General features: G+C 30.8%; 1 pseudogene; it reads right to left on the bottom strand.

Annotated features, from left to right (window-relative positions):
- LOC18049407 overlaps positions 1–21,197 on the bottom strand; it is a 36,038-nt pseudogene that overhangs the window by 10,839 nt on the left and 4,002 nt on the right.

Raw genomic sequence — 21,197 nt, 5'->3', positions numbered from 1 at the left:
TAATATCTAATATTTACAATGACCATTTTATTATATAACAATTATTAAATGTCTAGGTAAAATTACTTTTAATGACAGTTCTGTATAAAAATAGTCATTAATGTGTAATATTTACAACGACGGTTAAATTATATAACAATCATTAAGTGTCAAGTTAAAATATAGTTTTACTTTTAGTTACTTTTAATGACGATTTTGTGTAAAAACTGTCATTAAAAATATAATATTTATAATAACGGTTCTATTATATAACTGTCATTAAACATCAAAATAAAATATAACCTGATTTTTAACTACGACTATATATAAAAATCTGCCATTATATGTCTTATTAAAGTATTAATGACGGTTGTAAAGAACCGTCATTTAAGTAAAAAATAACAATGACGGTTTTGGATGTAACTGTCATTATATGTAAAACATTTATAAAAAAAATCTTAATCGGCTAAAAAAAAATCGTGACCTAATTTCTAATTGGGAGATTGCCAATTTCCCCCCTACAGTAATGAACATATACCATTTTCACCAATGTTGTTTTTATAATGGCCAAAAACCTCCATGACAATATAAGTTTACAATATTACCCTTATTTTCAACTACTCTTTTATTTATATTTATTATAAATTAAATAAATCATATTAATAGAAACTAAATAAAAAATTAAGCATTAAAAAAAGAAATATATGTTTTGATATGAGAAAAAAATTAATAATAAAATTTTTTTCTTGTACTTATTTATTTTGTGAAATTTTTTTTATAATAAATATATAAGAAAGTTATTATAAAATGATAAAAAAATTATTATAATAAAATTTGAATGACAAATAAAAATTTATTATAAGATAAATAATAAAATATTTTACCTATACTTTTTACATTTAATTTTAAAATATTACAAAATATTTATTATAAGAAAATGTTCACAAAATAAATAATTATAAAAAAAAGTTATTATTAATTTTTTTGCTCATATCAAAACATATATTTCTTGTTTTTAATACTTAATTTTTTATTTAGTTTCTATTCATGTAATCTATTTAATTTATAATAAATATAAATAAAAGAATAATTAAAAATAAAAATAATATTGTAAACTTATCCTATCATAAGAATTTTTAGTCATTATAAAAATAATAGAAGGATAAATAATATATGTTAATTTATGTAGGGGGAAAGTGGCAATCCCCCTGTCTAATTCTACAAGCACAGCAGCAGCCACGCCCCCCTCTCTCACCCGCTCACTCTCCTCTCCATCTTCGGTCTCTCTGTCTCTTACGCTCACTCTCATTCTCTCCATCTCCGGTCTCTCTCTCTTTCATGCTCACTTTCACTCTCTGCATCGTTGGTCTCTCTCTCTCTTTCTCACGGTCTCACCATCTCCCTCTCCAGTCTCATCGTCTCACTCTGTCAATTTCACTATCGTCAGCCCATCAGTCACGCACCATCCACTGCTGCCAATCGATTCAATTTTTTTTATTAGCTCGTAGGGCAGATCGTGGTCGTGATTCAGAGTCCTAGCTAGTTCGCGGCAATGATCGTGATTCAGCTACCTCATCGACAGCAGTTGTCATTGTAGCTCGTTCAACCGTAGCCATCGCGCCGGCCGCGGGAGACAGTGAGCTGTTGATTTCATTTTCTTGTTTCAGATGCTTCCTTCTTATTGTATTTTCTTGCTCTAGGGTTTTGATTCATCTAATTATTGTTTGTTCTCTTTATTTCCTGTCAACTGACCTTCTATTAATTTAATAAAGAAATTTTCATCTCATTTGGTTTATAAATTGTTTGTCTATGATTCTTGCTTACTTTTTAGTTGATTGTTGTTGTTATTAAGTTGTAATTCATTTTGAAAGTGCATTTTTTTCCCTGCATTGGACTTATACTAATGTAATTGATAAAAAAAATTGTTCCCATTTAGTGTATGCTGCTATCTGATTTTTGAGCTATATGGTTGCTGAAAGCTCTGTGAAAGAATTGTTATGCGATTCATTCCGGTGTCACGAGTACAATTTTCAACTAATTGTTTTGCGCCATCTTCAAATTTAATTGGATTTTGTGTTGAAAGTGCATTTTGATCCATTGGCAGTCTATTTATAGTTCAATCTTCTTTCAGGAAATGTACACGTATCGAAATACATTTGCTTACTCCTCAGGGACTACAGGTATCATACATTATTTTTCTTCTTATATTTTTGCATAAATGTACCTGTTAGTGCTTCAATTGGAGCCTTGAGAATGTAGAAAGACATTCTTTTTTCCCTTGCATGCATCTGCAAACATCTATCTACATGTATTTACAGAGAAAGACATTCCCTTTTTCTTTTTGCATTTATGTGCTGCTCATAACCTAGGTTTTGCTCATTTCATATCAGACATATATTCATTCTTTTATAATGGTGTTGTTTGCTTATTCAGTTCTGATGAGTCCTCATGGAAAAGAGCAATTGCTTGTGGAAGTTGCCAGTCATGGTGAAGATACTGGCTTATAATATATGAATTATCTTAATTTCTCTTTATTCTATAGAATCAATCTCTCAGTCTACAATATGAAGGATTTAAGTTAAATTAAATTAAATGTGTAGTAGCTGAAAGAATTTTTTTCTCTTATTTAAGGTGATGTATTGCTATTTTTATACAGTAAGAACAGCAGTAAAATTTTTGCAGTGAGACTGCTGTATTTTCGCTGCATGATAACAGTAAAAACAGCAGCCAAATTATAGTTTTTCTGTTGTTTTTACTGCAGCCAAATTACAGTTTTTTTTTCTGTTTTACCTGCTGTTATACAGTCAAAACAGCAGCTCTGCTTTACCGCATGACAGCGGTAAAAACAGCAGCCAAATTATAGTTCTTTTTGCTGTTGTTGTACAGTCAAAACAGCTGCAAAATCTTTGCAGCAAGACTGCTCTATTTTACTGCATGACAACAGTAAAAACAGCAGCCAAATTGTAGTTTCTTTTGCTGTTTTTGCCCGCTGTTATACAGTCAAAACAGCTGCAAAAACTTTGCAGTAAGACTACTATGTTTTTACTGCATGACAGCAGCAAAAATACCAGTGAAATTGCACTGTTTTTGCTTTTCTTTTTTGCTGGGTTTTTCCACTCAAGTTTTTAAGCAATAAAGCGTGGACTATCTTTGAGTATTGATAATTATATTTACTTTCTATTTTAAATGTTCCATTTCAGATTTTTAAGTTCTCAACGCCATTCAAGAATTTAGCATTTCCTTCTCAATTTGGTAATCCTCCGACAACATCAATAATAAAGCGTTGGTCGTTAGTTAATTTTCTCATGGCCATCAAAATTTTTGAGATCATTATCAAATTGACCAGGGGCAAAGGTACAAATTCTTTTTTCAATATTTATTATTGTGTTAGCATGCAAGATTTGTTTTAGACATGTTCATATTTTCATCAATTGAGAATATCGAATCACTAGATTTGAGTGATAGTCTATGCAAATAGCGGATGTAAGTCATCATTGCTATAGTATATTTCAATTCTAAATTGCTTTACCTATAATTTGTGATTTAGAAGCTTAAAAGCTTTGTGATTTTCTCTATTTTGGAAAATGTATTGTCGTTTATTATCAAATACTTATTTTTGTAGTTTGGAACTAGAGTAATATACTTCTTAATTTTTATTTGTACAGAATTGAAATTTACACTCAAGGAGAAATTGATAAAGTTAAATGCGAGTGGCCTACATGTATACATAGCAACTTGTTACTACATAAACACATGGTTGATAAATTTAATGTAAGTCTATTAATTAATAATGATTTGGTACTTTAAAGTTTTGTTTGCAACTTAAGTCACTAAAAATGATTTAATTATTATGACTTATAATCTATGAATTTATCTTAATTTTGATTTATTCTTTGTAAGAATGATGTAGATTGCTAAAGGTGGTGAGATTCGTTTGCAATTGAAAACTTGATGAGAAATTAGATGTACTCACACATGCCAATTTTGTTGGTTGTGAGTAGATTCATTAGTAGGTATTAAAGAGTTGTGAGAATTTTGATGTTAAAGCTAATTGATATTTTGTTGAAATTCAATGACTATTAGAGATTTTTGTAGAGCTATCTTTTTGTATATGAAACATTTGTGGAAAAAAATTGTAAATAATTTAACAGGAAATTAGAATTAAAATATGGGCTTCAAATGGTTCTGAAATTGTCATATTTTTTTTTTAATAATTAACAACAATGATAACGGTTATTTGAAAAGAACCGTCGTTAAATGTAGTCTTTAACAACAAAGATGACAGTTCTTTTTTTAAACCGTCATTAAATGTTATTTTAATATTTAATGATGTTTTTACAATAAACTGTCATTAAAATGATGGATTTAATGATGGTTTTTTTTTTAAAAGAACCGTCATAAAAAATTAATGAAAAAGTATATTTAATAATGGTTATTTCATATAACCGTCATTAAATGTATATATTTAATGACGGTTATACGAAATAACCATCATGAAAACATACATAGTTACTATAAATAATGACTGTTTTAGAAAATAACCGTCATTAAAAATATACATTTAATGACGGTTATTGAACTGTCATAAAAAGTATACTCCTTTTAATGTCGCTGCCTAAGATGACGGTTTTAAAACCGTCATTTTATGTCGTTTAGAACCGTCATTATTGACTAATTTTGTAGTAGTGAAAGATTAGGCTTTCTATTTTTCCACAATTCATAAGGGATCGCTTTTGTTTTCTTATTAGGCACACTATTCAAGATATGACATTCAGTTAAAAGAGCTTCATCGCAAAAATCTTTACCAAGCCCAACATTAAAAATCATAACATTAACCATTTCTATTAGCGTCCTATTCTTCCTTTTAGATATGTCATTTTGTTGTCGTGTATATCCAATACTAGTTTCATGCACAATGCCAATAGATTCACAAAATTCAGAAAATGCATATTCATTTCCTTTATCACTTCTGATGCATTTAATTTTAATGTCATAAAAATTCTCAACTTAATTTTTATAAATTTTAGATTTGGCTAACACTCGATCTTTAGAAGGCAATAAATATAGGCAATATTTTTGAAAAATCATCAATAAACATTACAAAATATTTTTTATCACCTTTAGTAGGATTACTATGCATGTCACATATATCACTATGAATTAAATGCATCAAAGAATATGTTTTTTCAATTGTTAGAAAAGGAGTTCTTGTGATTTTAGTCTATGCACACACTTTACATTTTTCATGCATATCATTTTCATGTTTAGGAATTAATTCTAAATTAGCTATATCATGCAATCTTCTAATATTCCCATGTCCTAAACAATTATGCCACAAAAATAATGAGTCAATCATGTAAGTAGAAGAAACATTCATTTTATTAATGAGTTTAAACTTTCCCTCATACATGTATCCTTTCCCAACAAAGGTACAATCCTTAGACAATATAAATTATTTTTTACTCAAATACAGGTTTGAAGCCAAATTTATTGAGGCAACCAAATGCAAGATTCTTCTTAACTTTAGGTATATGATAAACATCAGTAAGAGTTAAGATTTTTCCATAAATATACTCTAGTTGTACATTGCCTTTTCTTTTAATTGCTGCATGAAGGAATTTCCCACGTAAAGAACATTCCTATCATCCATTACTTTGTAAGATGTGAAAAGGCTATGATCTTTGCACACATGCTTGGTTGCATTAGAATCTATCCACCATGCATTATCATCTTCAAGAACATGAATCTCAATATCATGGCCGCAAAATTGTGTTCGAAACTTCTTTTTGTTTCTTAAGAAGTTGATAATATTTTTTGAAGTGGCCAAGCTTTTTACAGTAGTGACATGTACCTTTTTTTTTCTTCTTATTATTTTGATTCTCTTTCGAATCAAACTTTCTCTTTTGGTTATTCTTAGGGTAATTAGAATGCTTAAGCTTCTTCCCCTCCTCCACAACATTAATTTTAGAGGACGTAGCAGCTTATTCCTCAAGATTATATAGTTTGAGTTCATTTTCAATACAAAAACTTTAGCTTAAACCTTTCAGGCTAATTTTCTCTTTGTTATGTTTAAGACTTTTCCTATGTCTTACTAATAGGGAGGGAGTTTATCAATAATTGAAGAAACAATAAAAGGCTCGTCCATCTTCATGTTGTCTTGGTTGAATTGATAAAGAATATGCAAAATCTCAATATATTATTCAACCACAAGTCCATTATCAACCATTTTATAATTAAAAAATTTAGAAGCCAAGGATTTCATACTTGTGGCATCTTCCATCATGTACTTAATCTCCAATAAGTCGCATATTTCTTTTATTGTGGGTTTGTTGTGATACAATATCAGATATGGCGTTGCAAATTTCTCCCTTGCAAATGTAGTCATCTTGCTCCTACTTCTATTGTGCTCTAGCTTCTGCTAATATCTCATCCTCACATTCTTGAGGCTATGGTATTGTGAGAACATAAACCACATTAAGGCTTGTCAACAAGAAATGCAAATTTTTCTACTGATGTGCAAAGTTGCCACCGTCGAATCGCTCTTATTTGACAAAATGAATTGCAAATTGTCGAAGAGATAAACTTGGTGCCATTGCTGAACAAATGGCGTCTTAAGATTGTTGCAGTATATATTTGTGCGAAATGGCAAATGTAGAGAATTGCAGTAATAATGGTAGATTTTATTATAATAAAGTAATGTGTGTACAACTTTATAGGTGCAAAGAAAATAATAGTAACATGTAAAATTGCAGAAAAAAAAATGTGTACTTCAATGCACATTATAAATGTTGTTTTTCTTAAGATGTTATTTGCCCCACCAATTGAGTGAGTGATATACATGGATTAAGCAAACACGCGTCTAGGATATAATGAAGCGTTATTTGTTTGTTTGCATTGTGCATTGACAAAAGCAAATCTGAAAACTTTTGAATGTTGCAAGACTATCAAGAATCAATATAATGTTCCTGCAGTAAACAATATATTAAACATTTGATGCGTAAAAATAGATGTTATATGATAAAATTCGTTTTAGGAAAGAGGGCTAAGAAAAGATTGGTATATGATCATTAATTTCATGTTTAAATGACCTAAACATGGCCTATATTTATAGATGTACTTGTGCCCTTCCATTTAGGTAGTCACCTTTCATGATAACATTTTATTTATGGCCATTGGATCAAGATTTGATCTTAATCAACAGTTCAAATTAAACCATCACCATTCCAAATGAAGTGCCACCATTAATGGATGTGTCCTTAGGTGGAAAGCTAGCTCTTCTATAAAGCATAATTAATTAGACATGTCTTTATAATAATACATCATTTACTTTGAAAATTATTCCAATGCAGTCTTTAGATCCGATCCACTAACTGATCCTTTTTTCTCTTGCCAGGGCATTCCAACTTGATCCATATCCATATGTAGTGAAGGCTCTTCATGCAAAGTTCGGAGCTAAAAAAAAAAAAAAAAAATATATATATATATATATATATATATATATATATATATATTTGTATATGTAATAATAATAATAATAATCAAAGAGGTTTCTTGTGAACCTCTCTCCATGTTACTTGTATCCGCATATATAGAAAATAAAGAATGCCGAAGTTCTTCCATAATTCGCATGGAATTTGTAAAATGTTTTAGAGGATTTTTTTTTTTGAAAAAAAAAAGATAAATACAGCACAGAAATCTAAAACAATAAATAAATAAATAAAAATACTCTCAAATACAAAGAAAGCAGAGACTCCAATACCCTCACTTTCATTAGGTTTCTACTAAATTATTAATAAAGTGAAACTATTTGACCTCGTTAAAATATTCTCTCCTCTATTTAGTTATGAGTTGGATAATTTGACTTGGTTCGAGATCATTTGGCAAACATTGGATTAGGATACTTTTGGGTTAAGAAAGGCAATTTAAATGGTTTTTGAAGGTTAACAGTTTGCCTATAATCAAGGATTTACTTCAGGCCCAATTCTTCTTAAAAGTTTTTGAGCTTTGTTAACTAAAGCAGTCGGCATTTAGAGAATACTTTGGTCAACTTTATTTGTTTAGTGAGCTTTTTTTTTTTAAATAATAAAATAGTTACAAAGATGGAAGCCAAACCATTTGCAAATTAAAATCATCTACTTCCAATTCATTAAGACTGATAGAATAAACAATAATTTTAAGTTATACAAAGATTAATTATTTATACAACTATATAAAGGTTGACAATAAACAGTTCGTCCATTTATACTTGACAAGAATGATTTTTCATTCTACAATAATCATGGTTTAACAAAGTGACTTATGGTTGATAAATCTGAATGAATAATATTCTTCAGCTAGTCCAAATTTTAATAAAATGATAGTGTGCGTAAATTTTCTTACGCATAATATTATAATATAGGATTTGGGTGTTTAATTCAAGTAAAATTATTATTTATATTTGTGTGGGATGCCATTATTTATATTTGTGTTGGATGCCATTTATTTCATACATACTATTAATTTAGATGTTTAATATATAATTCCGCAAAGGGTGGGACTATTTAAACCCACAAAACAACTCTTTACACCCATAATTTCACAAAAACTTTTATTGTCAAATTACCCTTTATGACAATTACCATTAAGGACAGACCAAAAAAAAAAAAAAAAACTTAGTTGCTGAGAAAATGAAAATTCTGCATAAGCTAAAAATAATTTTCTGCATCTCATGAAAATACACAATCAGATAGAAAAATCGAACAATAGAAATATTTGAATTTGATGATTCAAGACTTAAAGGAAAAATAGACTCCTTGATATGTATAACTAATAGTTAATTAAGCTAATGAACTCTATGGCAATTATGGCGATAGATGAAAAAACATGAAGAATTTTTTGCATCTTGCAGTTATAATATGAAATTATAAAGATTTTCGTGAAAGGCAATGGATGAAAAAGAAATGGACAATTTCAATGTAAACCCATCCGTAATATATTCAGTATTTTGTTGTTGGCTCAAAATTTTCAATTTATTGGTGCACGTCATCAAAGTTTATTTCTTCATGGATTTGTCAATTAGGATAGTTTTTAATATTAGCAAGGTGAATCAAAGTTGCTGTCACCATTCAATACTGTATAAGAAGGGGGGAGGGAAGAAAAAAGTGAAGATAATATAGGGTTATTTTTTGGATTTTTGAAGGATTCATAGAGTATAATTTTATTTTTCAAATTTATGTTGTGGGTGTGTTGAGAAAATGGGTGTAGAAAGCAAAATTTTGGGTTCAAATCGCCATACTCTTCCGCAAAATTCCCAATAAATTTTAAAATTATAACCAATAATAATAGTAATAATAATAATAACGCTAAATTGCGAGAGTCCATTAGCCGAAAGGTGGAAAGAACTTCCATTGAGGAGTGAAATTAGAATGGACTAAATTTTGTTCAAAAATAAAATTACTTTATTCAACCCATTCTACACATTAACCAAAGTACTTTTGGATTAACTAATTAATTATTTATTTCGTGAAAAGTTTTGGTTTGGTTATCTGTTATATATTTTTATCTTGTCAAACGCAAAATTTATGAAAGAAATTAACATAAAAATGTGTTTTCTAAAGTTTGGTTTTAGGCCTATCTAAACTCGTAAGTGAGATATGTTCTTCTACGTTCTTAAAATTTATTTAGTTTTAATTAAATGTGTGAGAATAACATTGAGATATTGGAAAAACTTAAAAATAAAAATTTTAAATTTTAATATCTATTAGTTGTTTAAATTTATCAAGAATCATTTATCACGCAATTATAATCCCTATCGCATAATAGTGTTATTCATGGTCATTTGTCACACAATTGTAATGTCTATTGCACAATAGTGTTATTCATATGTGATGAGTTTGTGGTTAGTTATAGTCTTATAGAACACATAAGTCTTTTACCTATAGTAAAAGTTTTCAGTTATAAGCTCTTAATTATTACCTAACTTCTCTCACTGTTATAACTCTCATATTTAGTGGTATGAAATTAAGTGTTTAATAAACCCTTAATTATTACTTAATTTATGCTTTCTTAATTACGAGAAAATGTAATCTAATCATCCAGCTAAAAAAAAAATTTTTTTTTTTCTTTCCCGTGAATTTTTAGCTTTGATAACCATAATAGCATTGATTGATATGATGTTCATTGATTGATATGATGTGTTGGGACCATGAAATAGAATTGTAGTCGTAGTTGACTAGGTATGTTAACGTAGAACATTACCATTTTCCTAATTCCCATTCTGCTTCACTCCATCTCTAGGCTCTAGCGGTAAAGGAATAGCAGCCGAAACTATTACACCGCCTGCGCAGAGTTAAAAAATTTATGACAAGACGCGACCAGTAATTCTGAACCAATTTTTTCTGTAGAAATATTGGTTAAGCCTACAACTGTTATAGACGTCAATTCAAATTAAATTATTAATCCAGCTTTAGGGGCACGCAATTCTTGTGCGGCATATTGTCACTTTGGGGCAGAGATGGCCAATGGAGTGGATGACACATGCCACGGCATGTATCGGTATAGTACGACACCATATGAGTACGTTTTGGTAAGATATGCGGTACGGCACAGTAAACACGTAGTGTTATTCATATGTGATGAGTTTGTGGTTAGTTATAGAACACATAAGTCTTTTACCTAGAGTAAAAGTTGTCAGTTATAAGCGCTTAATTATTACCTAACTTCTCTCGCTGTTATAACTCTCATATTTAGTGGTATGAAATTAAATGTTTTATAAACCCTTAATTATTGCTTAATTTCTGCTTTCTTAATTACGAGTAGGGGTGTTCGCGGATCGAATTGTATAGATTGGACATCAATCTATATCCGATCTACGATTTTTTAGATTATAAATTTTCAATTTAATCTAATTCACGGATTGATAAAATTCAATTTAAATCCAATACATACGTCTACGGATCAGATATGAATTTGACTCAATTCATATCCAATCCACCATTTTGCTAATTAGTTTACAGACTGAAAATTTTTAATTCTGTCTAATACACGAACTAACTAAATAAAAAAATTTAATATAAAAATAATTTTACTACCGATCAAATTTAAAATTAAATAAGATTTAAATAAATTAATTGTTTAAATAAAACTAGAAAGTTTCAAACTATAACACATCAAAAAGAAAATAAAATCTCATTTGTTTAGATCAATATATGGAAATTAACTATTTAGGAAGCTATATTTGTTTATTTAATTTGTTTATTTTATATTATTATCAGATAAGATATAATATAGTGTTAATGTAACTATATTTTAACTTATTTATTTACTAGTAAGTACTAATATCATATTTACAAGTTTTATTTTTTAATTAAATAAAATTTTTTATTTTTTTGCGGATTTACAGATTTTTACAGAATTACATAAGTAGATTCATATCTAATCCACTGATTGTGGATTATTAAATTTTCAATCCAATCCACCAATCCGCATATCGAATTTTTACATATCGAATTTCTACGGATCAAATGGATTGAGTAGATTGAATTGGATTCTGAACACCCCTAATTACGAGTAAATGCAATATCTAATCATTCAGCTAAAACAAAAACTTTTTTCTTTCCTGTGATTTTTTAGCTTTGATAACGATAATGACATTGATTGATATGATGTGTTGGGACCATGAAATAGAATTGTAGTCGTAGTTGATTAGATATGTTAACCTAGAACATTACGTTAATTGTAAGGGAGGGCCTAAGTTACGTTTAATGTAACTTACGTAGCAACAGTACCAGGCCCCACCAGCGGTACTGTTGCTGTGTGTGGGCGCTAAGTTACGTTAACCATAACTTAGCGCCTGCCTAATTGTAAGGAAGCAGCTCTCTTTTCCTAATTCCCATTATGCTTCACTCCATCTCTAGGCTCTAGTAGTGAAGAGAATAGCAGCCGAAACTATTACACCAACTGCGCAGAGTTAAAAAATTTATGACAAGATGTGACCAATAATTTTGAACTGCTTTTTTTCTGTGGAAATATTGGTTAGCCTACAACTGTTATAGATTTAATTCAAATTAAATTATTAATCCAGCTTTAGGGGCACGCAATTCTTCTCAATGTGGCATATTGTCACTCTGGCGTAGAGATGGCCAATGGAGTGGATGACACATGGCACGACATGTATTCGTGTGGCACGGCACAATACAAGCACGTTTTGGTAGGGTATGTGGTATGGCACAGTACGCACGTGGACTGGGCCAGACTTAAAATTTTAAGCACGCGAGCATTAAAAGCACTGCATGATTAGAAATGGACTAAGTATAGCACGATAAAAAAGTTCACAATAAGCACATTTTATTTTTTAATGAAAGTAAACTTAAAATTTTATAGTTTTACAAATAACTTGAAAATGAATTTTTTAAATTCATTTAATTCTTAGTTTGAAAAGTACTATAATTGATTTATATTTATAATTTATTAAATATATAATTGATATCATGATTTTAATAAATAAAATTATAATTATTATGATTTTATAAATATCCATTAATATTATTGTGAATTATGATCTATGACTCTATGTAAGTCTAAGTTAACAATTAAGTTAACCCTTAAGAAAAATTTATTATTGTTGTTGTTGTTAAGTATAAAAAAAATAATGTTAAAATGTCAAACTTAAAAATTAATATTACATTATCTTACTATTATTAGTTTATTATTATAAAATATAGACTTGAGTTTTAAATTTTCAATTCTATTAAATTTGAATAAAGGTATAGACCTAAAAAAAACATAAACTTAAAAAAAATATACCAATTACTTAGTACGTGCTTTTAAAAAACTAAAAAAAATTATTGAACTTTTTTTTAGACACAACACAACACATATGGGCAAGGTACGAGAAAAAAAAATTAAGCACACGACGGCATGGCACGAACATGGATAACCCTTGTTTTGATTGGCCATTTCTACTCTGGCATAAAATTGTGTTTTACTTATTTAATGGAAAACATCATCGCCCCGTTAAATTTAATCTAATTACCTTTCTTGCAAGGAAACGGAAAAAAAATGTAAATTTTAATAAATAAATAAATGAAAGGAGCCAGTTCTTCGAGAGAAGCAAAACTTCAAACTTGTGATCAGCACGAATAATATTGTCAGTATAACATAAATTGTCATAAAATAGTAGGTGGACCCACTCACACTGGTGTATACAGTGAGAGACATGGTTACAACCAGACACGCGTAAAATAAAATGTGCTACCGAACAAAGTCAACATGATCAGTCCACTACACGTAAGCCAACCCAGTATCCTTGCCAAAAGCCTTTGCAAACACCTAAAAATGACAAAATAAGCTGATTAGATAATACTCGGGAATTGAAAAGGATGTTCAGCAATTACTTCCAGCTGGGAAAAAATTTTAAAGGATGTTAAGCAAATCCCTCCAGATGGGTTTCCCAAATTACCTATTTCATAATTTTTAAATGGTAACATTAAGAGTGCAATTATTGAATTCTTTTACTATTATAATCTTACTAGGAAATAGAACCGCACTTCGTGCGATTTTAAAAAAAAAATTTAGTATTATTTTTTTATTACTTTACACTTGATAAATTTGATAAAAAATATGAATTGATTTTTTTTAAAGATGACGTAGCCTTATAAAACTAATGTTATTTATGAAAGTTAATTATTTTTTTAACTTTAAAAATATATATTAATGTGTATAGTTAAGTGTACACAACCTTTTCATCAATAAAAATTATGTTTACACTAATCAACTCTTCATTCTTCTTGGTATTAACAGACTCCCACATTTTACAAAGCCTAACCCTTATCATCCAAATATCTTTATCATTGTTTAACTCATGAAGAAAAGAATACTCCATGAAGCACACAATACAAAAAATTTAAATAAGTCAAAAAATAAAAACACAAGAACATTTCTAAAGAGAATATTGGTTAAATAATAAAAAAAACTCAAACATAATAAATCTTAAATACTTAATATTTATATAGTTTGAAGAAGTCAAAAGACACTAAATAAAAGGTTGCATAATTAAATATGAAATTATGACATTAAAATTAGGTTCTAGTGGTATTGGTGAGGGAAGATGAAAGAACATTCCTTCCTATATTAATTAGTTGATGTATTTTAAACCACTAAAGTTTAGTTGTTGGCTTAATAAAATAAATGAATGTTTCAAAACTATAATTAATTTATTATTAATAGTTAAATATTGTTGAATTTAAATAGAAAGAAGAAGAGACATGTAATCTTTTATAATCTACTAATTATTTTCGTAAATTTCCCATTACAAGTTGGGGTATTTTCCTATTTCAATCAGTCAACATTAGTCAGCAGTTTTTTTGGGGGTAATTGAGGTTTTCACACTTTTCGGGGGTGAATTGAAGTGTGTCAATTTAATAAGAGGGTATGGCGAAACTTACCCTAAAAGAAATTAACATAAAAATGTATTTTCTAAAGTTTCGTTTTAGGCCTATTACAAAAACATGTCTCTATATGTTCTTAAGATTTATTTAATTTTAATTAAATGTGTGAGAATAACATTGAAATATTGGAAAAACTTAAAAATAAAGAATTTAAATTCTAATTTCTACTAGTTGTCTAAATTTATCAAGGGTCATTTGTCACACAATTGTAATCCCTATCGCACAACAGCGTTATTCATATGAGATGGGCTTGAGCTTGTGGTAAGTTTTTGAATACTAAAAGTTATCATTTATAAGCACTTAATTGTTGCTTAACTCCTCTTATTGTTGTAGCTCCCAAAATTAGTGGTTTGAAATTAAGTGTTTTACAAGCCCTTAATTATGACTTAATTTTTGCTTTGGTAATTATGAGTAAATGTATTCTAATCATTTAGTTAAAAAGAAAATTAATAAATTTTTTCTTTCGTATAATTTTTGAGTTTTGCTAAATTACAATTTGTATAACATACAACCCATATAAAAATTAAGTGGCTCACTATTATGTTACTACGTTTTGCATATTTTTGCATGGATAGTAACTGTAACTTATTAAAACCATAATTTTTTAGTTTTGATAATTACAATGGCACTGATTGATATTTTGGGACCATGAAATAGATTTGTAGTCGTAGTTGACGACGTATGTTAAGGTGCAACGTTTCCACTTTCCTAGTTCACGTTCGGCTATAGCCTCTATAGCCGCAAAGAGAAGAGCAGCAAAAACTACTACACCAACTGCCCAGAGTTTAGAAAATTAAAGACAAGAAGCTAGCAATAATTCTGACTTTTTTTTTTCGTAGAAATATTGGTTAGCCTACAACTGTTTTAGATGCCAATTCAAATTAAATACTTAACCCAATTTTAGTGGGACAGAATTCTTCTCAATTGGCATTTTGTCCCCATAGCATAAAAATTTGTCTTTTATTTATTTATTCTTTTAAAGGAAAACATCATCCCCTCGTTAAACACCTCAATTACCTTCCTTGTCAAAAAAATAAAAAATAAAAAATGTCAATTTTAATAAATAAATAAACAAATGAAAGGAGCCATTTCGAGAAGCAAAACTTTAAACTTGTGATCAGTACGGAAAATATTGTCAGTATAACATAAATTGTTATTAGCGGTGTTCGCTGATTGGATTTTACGGATTGGATATCAATTCATATTCGATCCACGATTTTGCGGATTATAAATTTTCAATCTAATTCAATCCATGGATTGGTGAAATTCAAATCCAATTCATACGTTTACGGATCGGATGCGAATTTGACCCGATCTATATCCAATCCACCATTTTGTAGGTTGGTTTACGGACTGAAAATTCTTAATTCTGTCCAATGCACGAACTAAATAAATAAAAAAATTAAATATAAAACTAATTTTAATACCGATCAAATTTAAAATTAAATAAGATTTAAATTAATTAATTATTTAAATAAAGCTAGAAAATACATTTAAAGTTTCAAAATATAACACATTAAAAAGAAAAAAATCTTATTTGTTTAGATCAATATATGAAATTAACTATTTAGGAAGCTATATTTGTTTATTTAATTATTTTTTATGTTATATTATTATTTGATAATATATAATATAGTGTTAATGTAACTATATTTTAACTTATTTATTTACTAGTAAGTACTAATGTCATATTTATAAGTTTTATTTTTTAATTAAATAACTACTTATTATTTGTTTGCGGATTTATAGAAGTAGATCCATATCCAATCCACCGATTGCAGATTATCAAATTTTCAATCCAATCCACCAATCTGCGAATCAAATTTTTACAGATTGGATTTCTACGGATCAGACGGATTGAGCAGATAGAATTGAATTTTGAACATCCCAAATTGTTATAAAGTAGTAGGCAGACCCACCCTTAATCGTGTATACAGTGAGAGACATGCTTATGAACTATACATTAGTAAATGCAATAACATGGCATTCGGGTACACATTTTTCTAACTGTATGTGTAACCGATGAATTAGTTGCAAATTAATATCCTTCAACAGGAAAGCTTGCTCTGGGCTCAACACTCGATTCATCATCAGAAGTTGAAAGCATAAAGTACATAAACAGAAACTCTAAAACTATAGTTATGCAAAGATAACCTAGTTTTTAAGCTAACATAAAAATGATTGCCCATTGATTTTTATCATACCAAATGAGTATTTGATTTCATGTGGATGAACAACAAAGTTATGAGCAAATGATGCATGCGAAAAATGTTCAAAGTAATCATTTCTCCGAGTCAACCGGCTTTGTGTCAATTCAAAGTCCAATACCAAGTGTTGAGAATCAAATAAAACGGCATTGAATGAAGCTTTCAAAGACAGAATCCGCACTTATCAAAAGGATAATCCGCACTTATCAAAAGGATAATCTGCACTTGTCAAAGACAAGATCCGCGCCGAACGGATTGACACATTTTCTTTCGTATTCACATATGTAATCTTTGAAAAAATGTAGTCTCTGCATATATAAATAACTCTTAGTGTATAATGTTTTATTTAAGAAATGAAAACACGTTTCTTCATGGTATCAGAGCCATGAATACTCTCAAGTTTCTTCACGTTCCGCTGCTCTGTTTGTAACAAAAACAGAGGAAACCAAATTCCTCCCACAACCATTTTTCCCACCATTTTCTTTCTTAAACCCATTCCTACCATTACAGATATCCATGCCGATCAAGAAACAAGCCACTCATACGTAAAAAACTTGAGTTAACAAATTTATCAACAATCCCATCAATTTTCCAAGAGTGTGTTCCTAAAAAAACCAAGAATACCATCACATTTCTCAGTTTCCAGTGAGGAAACTGTAAAAATTTCGCATTTAAACACATTTCCACGCGCTCACACGCGCCACCCGAAGCCACGGCCAGTCAACCACGCACCTCTGTCATCATTCACGCGCTCTCACGCGCTCCAGAGGTTGAAGAAGACGTAAACCGACATGTCATTTTTTATCTCCGGTGTGCAGCAGTAAAAACGACGTGTCGTTTTTATTATATTAAAACCGACATGTCGTTTTTAAATTAGAGATAAAACGACGTGACGTTTAGTCTCCAGAAGTGCAGCAGGATTAAAACGACATGTCGTTTATATTCCACCATAACTGACATGTCGGTTTTTCAAGCAGTGGCTAAACGACTTGTCGTTTTGTTATCTAAAAAGGTTATTTTTTTTTTCTTCTTTCAATCTAGACGAAAAAAAAACAAAAAAAAATGGAGAAAACTCCAACTGAATCTAGTCCTGTTGTCATTCAATCTGTTCAATCTGATAGAGTATTTAATGCTAAAATTATCCTCACTGAGACAAACTACGATGTTTGGTCTCAAATAATGGAGATGCATCTTGCAGAAAGAGAAAAACTCTCATATATTCGTAGTAGTACAAAGCCATATGAGGAATCTTCAAAGGAATATGAGAAATGGTATAGTGAGAACCAAAAAGCAAAAAGATGGTTACTCATATCCATGTCTCCGGAGATCATGAAGCGATATTTACGAATTCCTACAACCTACGAAATTTGGGATGCATTATCAAAAGCCTTCTATGATGAAAGCGATGAATTACAAGTTTTCACTCTAAACCAGAAGGCATTCTCTACCAAGCAAAATGGACAACCACTCTCTAAATTCTATGGAGAATTGATCAAAATATTTCGAGAACTTGATCACTGAGATAAAGTGGTCGTGAAGGATTCAGAAGATGTTGTAATATACAGAAGGTCTGTTGAAAGATTGAGAGTGCACATTTTTCTTGCTAGGCTAGATGAAGAATTTGACCAAGTTCGTGGAGAAATTCTACGAAAAGAAATTATCCCAGACTTAGAATAATGTTATTCTCTGATCTGAAGAGAAGATGTGCGGCAAAGCAAACTAAACAAGAAGGTCGACTCAGAAACGTTTGCTATGATAGCACGACAGCAGCCTCAAAGGAAGTTTGTTGACAAGTCATCACTCCATTGCACTCATTGTAGAAAGAAGGGTCATACGAAAGAACAATGTTTTGAAATCATTGGATATCCTGACTGGTAGGATACTCGAAAGAAGAACACCAAGTATGGATCAAAAACTGCAGTAGCTGAATCCACATCCACTACAGATCTTAGAAAAGAATCTTCAGTGCAAATCGCAACCTCTGTCAGTCCAGGTATGGCCCTTAAAACTCTTACACCTGTTATTAATAGTACATAGATAATTGATTCTGGGGCAACTGATCATATGACTTTTGATCATATGACACAAATTCGAGTTCTACATACTGATAATGGAGGCGAGTATATGAGCACAACAATTCAACAGTTTCTGAAATCACAAGGATCTGTCCATCAAACCACTTGTGTGGGGACACCCCAACAAAATGGGGTTGCTGAACGAAAAAACAGACATTTACTAGAAGTTGTTCGAGCATCACGAATCCAAGCCCACATGCCACTATCTTATTGGGGAGAAACACTGGCATCCGCAGCATACTTGATCAATCGAACACCTTCAAGCTCCCTTGGATTCCAGACTCCTTTTCAAGTTCTGAATAATGCAATTATGTCACCAAATGTGCCGAATCTGCCCCCACATGTGTTTGGCTGTGTTGCCTTCGTTCATTTGCCGCAACAAGACAAATTATCTCCTCGAGCACTACGTTGTGTGTTTGTAGGGTATGCCTTACATCAAAAGGGATACCGATGCTATCATCCACCATCAAGAAAAATATACATCACCATGGATGTCGTTTTTCATGAAGATATCATGTATTACTTGTCAGAGTCTGAATTTCAGGGGGAGTATAATAAAGAGGAAATTCATACTCTTACATATCTTCCACCTGAAGAAAGTCAATCTTCCATTGAGATAGTAAACCTTCAAGATACTGGAAAAGCAAATGGTGATGATTCTCAGGCTGAGATAAGTGAAGACACATTTGGGGAGCACAATAATTCAGACACAACTGCAATCGAGAATGAGTCACATGAAGAAATACCTAACCAATCGTCTGTAGAGGATGTTCCTACCACAAGTCCAATCAAAAGAATTCTTTCCCAACGTCAAAATAGAGGTATCCCTAAACCCACATACGAGCCTGACTTCTCTAGTATAGTTAATTACCCTATGAGTCATTTTGTGTCTAACCATCGCTTGTCAGAATCAAATCAGTCATTTGTGAATCAATTATCTGCTGTATCTATTCCTAACAGTGTGCAAGAAGCTTTAAAAGACCCAAAGTGGGAAGCGGCTATGAATGATGAAATGAGATCTCTTCAGAAAAATCAAATATGGGAACTAGTTGATCTTCCACCAGAAAAGAAACCAGTGGGTTGTCGATGGATCTACACTATAAAGTACAAAGCAGATGGCTCTATTGAACGATACAAAGCAAGACTCGTAGCTAAGGGTTACACCCAAACCTACGGGATTGATTATACTGATATGTTTGCACCGGCAGCAAAAATTAATATTATTCGTATCTTATTATCATTACCAGTCAACTTGGATTGGCCAGTGCAACAGTTTGATGTAAAAAATGATTTCCTCCATGGAGACCTGTTTGAAGAAATTTATATGGATTTGCCACCAGGATGCAGTGGACCAGAATGACTCAATAAAAAAGTATGCAAATTGAAGAAATCATTGTATGGGTTGAAGCAATCCCCAAGAGCATGGTTCGAGAAATTCACAAAGGCTATGGTTCGTTTTGGGTATAACCAAAGCAATTCAGATCATACCTTATTCATTAAAAAATGACAAGATAAAATCACTGCCTTTATTGTCTATGTGGATGATAAGGTAGTTACAGGCAACGACGAGGAAGAAACAGAGGTTCTTCAGAAGTACTTGTCAAGAGAGTTTGAGATGAAGGATTTAGGTGCCTTAAAATACTTTCTTGGAATTGAGGTTTCTCGATCTAAGGGAGGAATCTTTCTGTCTCAAAGGAAATATGCCTTATATCTATTGCACGAAACAGGAATGACAGCTTGTCAGATTTATTGACACCCCAATAGAAGAAGGACTGAAGTTTTGTATTACCTCAGACCAAGTTCCAGTAGACAAAGGAAGATATCAAAGGTTGATTGGAAGATTGATGTACTTGTCCCACACAAGGCCAGATCTTGCTTATGCATTGAGTGTTGTACGTCAGTTTATGCATAATCCCGGAGAACAACACATGAAAGCAGTAATGCGGATCCTGAGGTACATGAAGACAAATCCAGGAAAAGGAATCCTATTTTCCAAAAATAAAGATTACAGCAACATAGAAGTTTATACTGATGCAGATTGGGCCGGGTCAGTTAGTGATAGACGCTCTACTTTAGGATACTTTACTTTTGTGGGAGGCAACCTTGTCACATGAAGAAGCAAGAAACAACATGTCGTTGCCCGTTCGAGCGCTAAAGCAGAATATCGAGGCATGGCCCTTGGGGTATGTAAAGGGCTATTGATAAGTTTTATCTTAAATGATTTGGGCTATCCGTCACAACAACCAATACAACTATACTGTGACAATAAAGCTACACGAGATATTACTCATAACCCAGTTCAACATGATCGAACAAAACATGTCGAGGTAGATAGATTTTTCATCAATGAGAAATTAGATGAAAAAATCTTAGAACTGCCGAAAATTCGATCAGAATATCAACTTGCAGATATTTTAACGAAGGCCATTTCAAGCAGGGCATTTACAAAATTCCTAGACAAGTTGGGTATGCAAGATATCTATGCACCAGCTTGAGGAGGAGTGTTGAGG

This window comes from Citrus clementina, unplaced genomic scaffold, assembly GCF_000493195.1.
Source record: "Citrus clementina cultivar Clemenules unplaced genomic scaffold, Citrus_clementina_v1.0 scaffold_3, whole genome shotgun sequence".
NCBI classification, from domain to species: domain Eukaryota; kingdom Viridiplantae; phylum Streptophyta; class Magnoliopsida; order Sapindales; family Rutaceae; genus Citrus; species Citrus x clementina.
The sequence above is the reverse complement of the archived record's forward strand: the minus strand, read 5'-3'. Positions and strand labels throughout refer to the sequence as shown.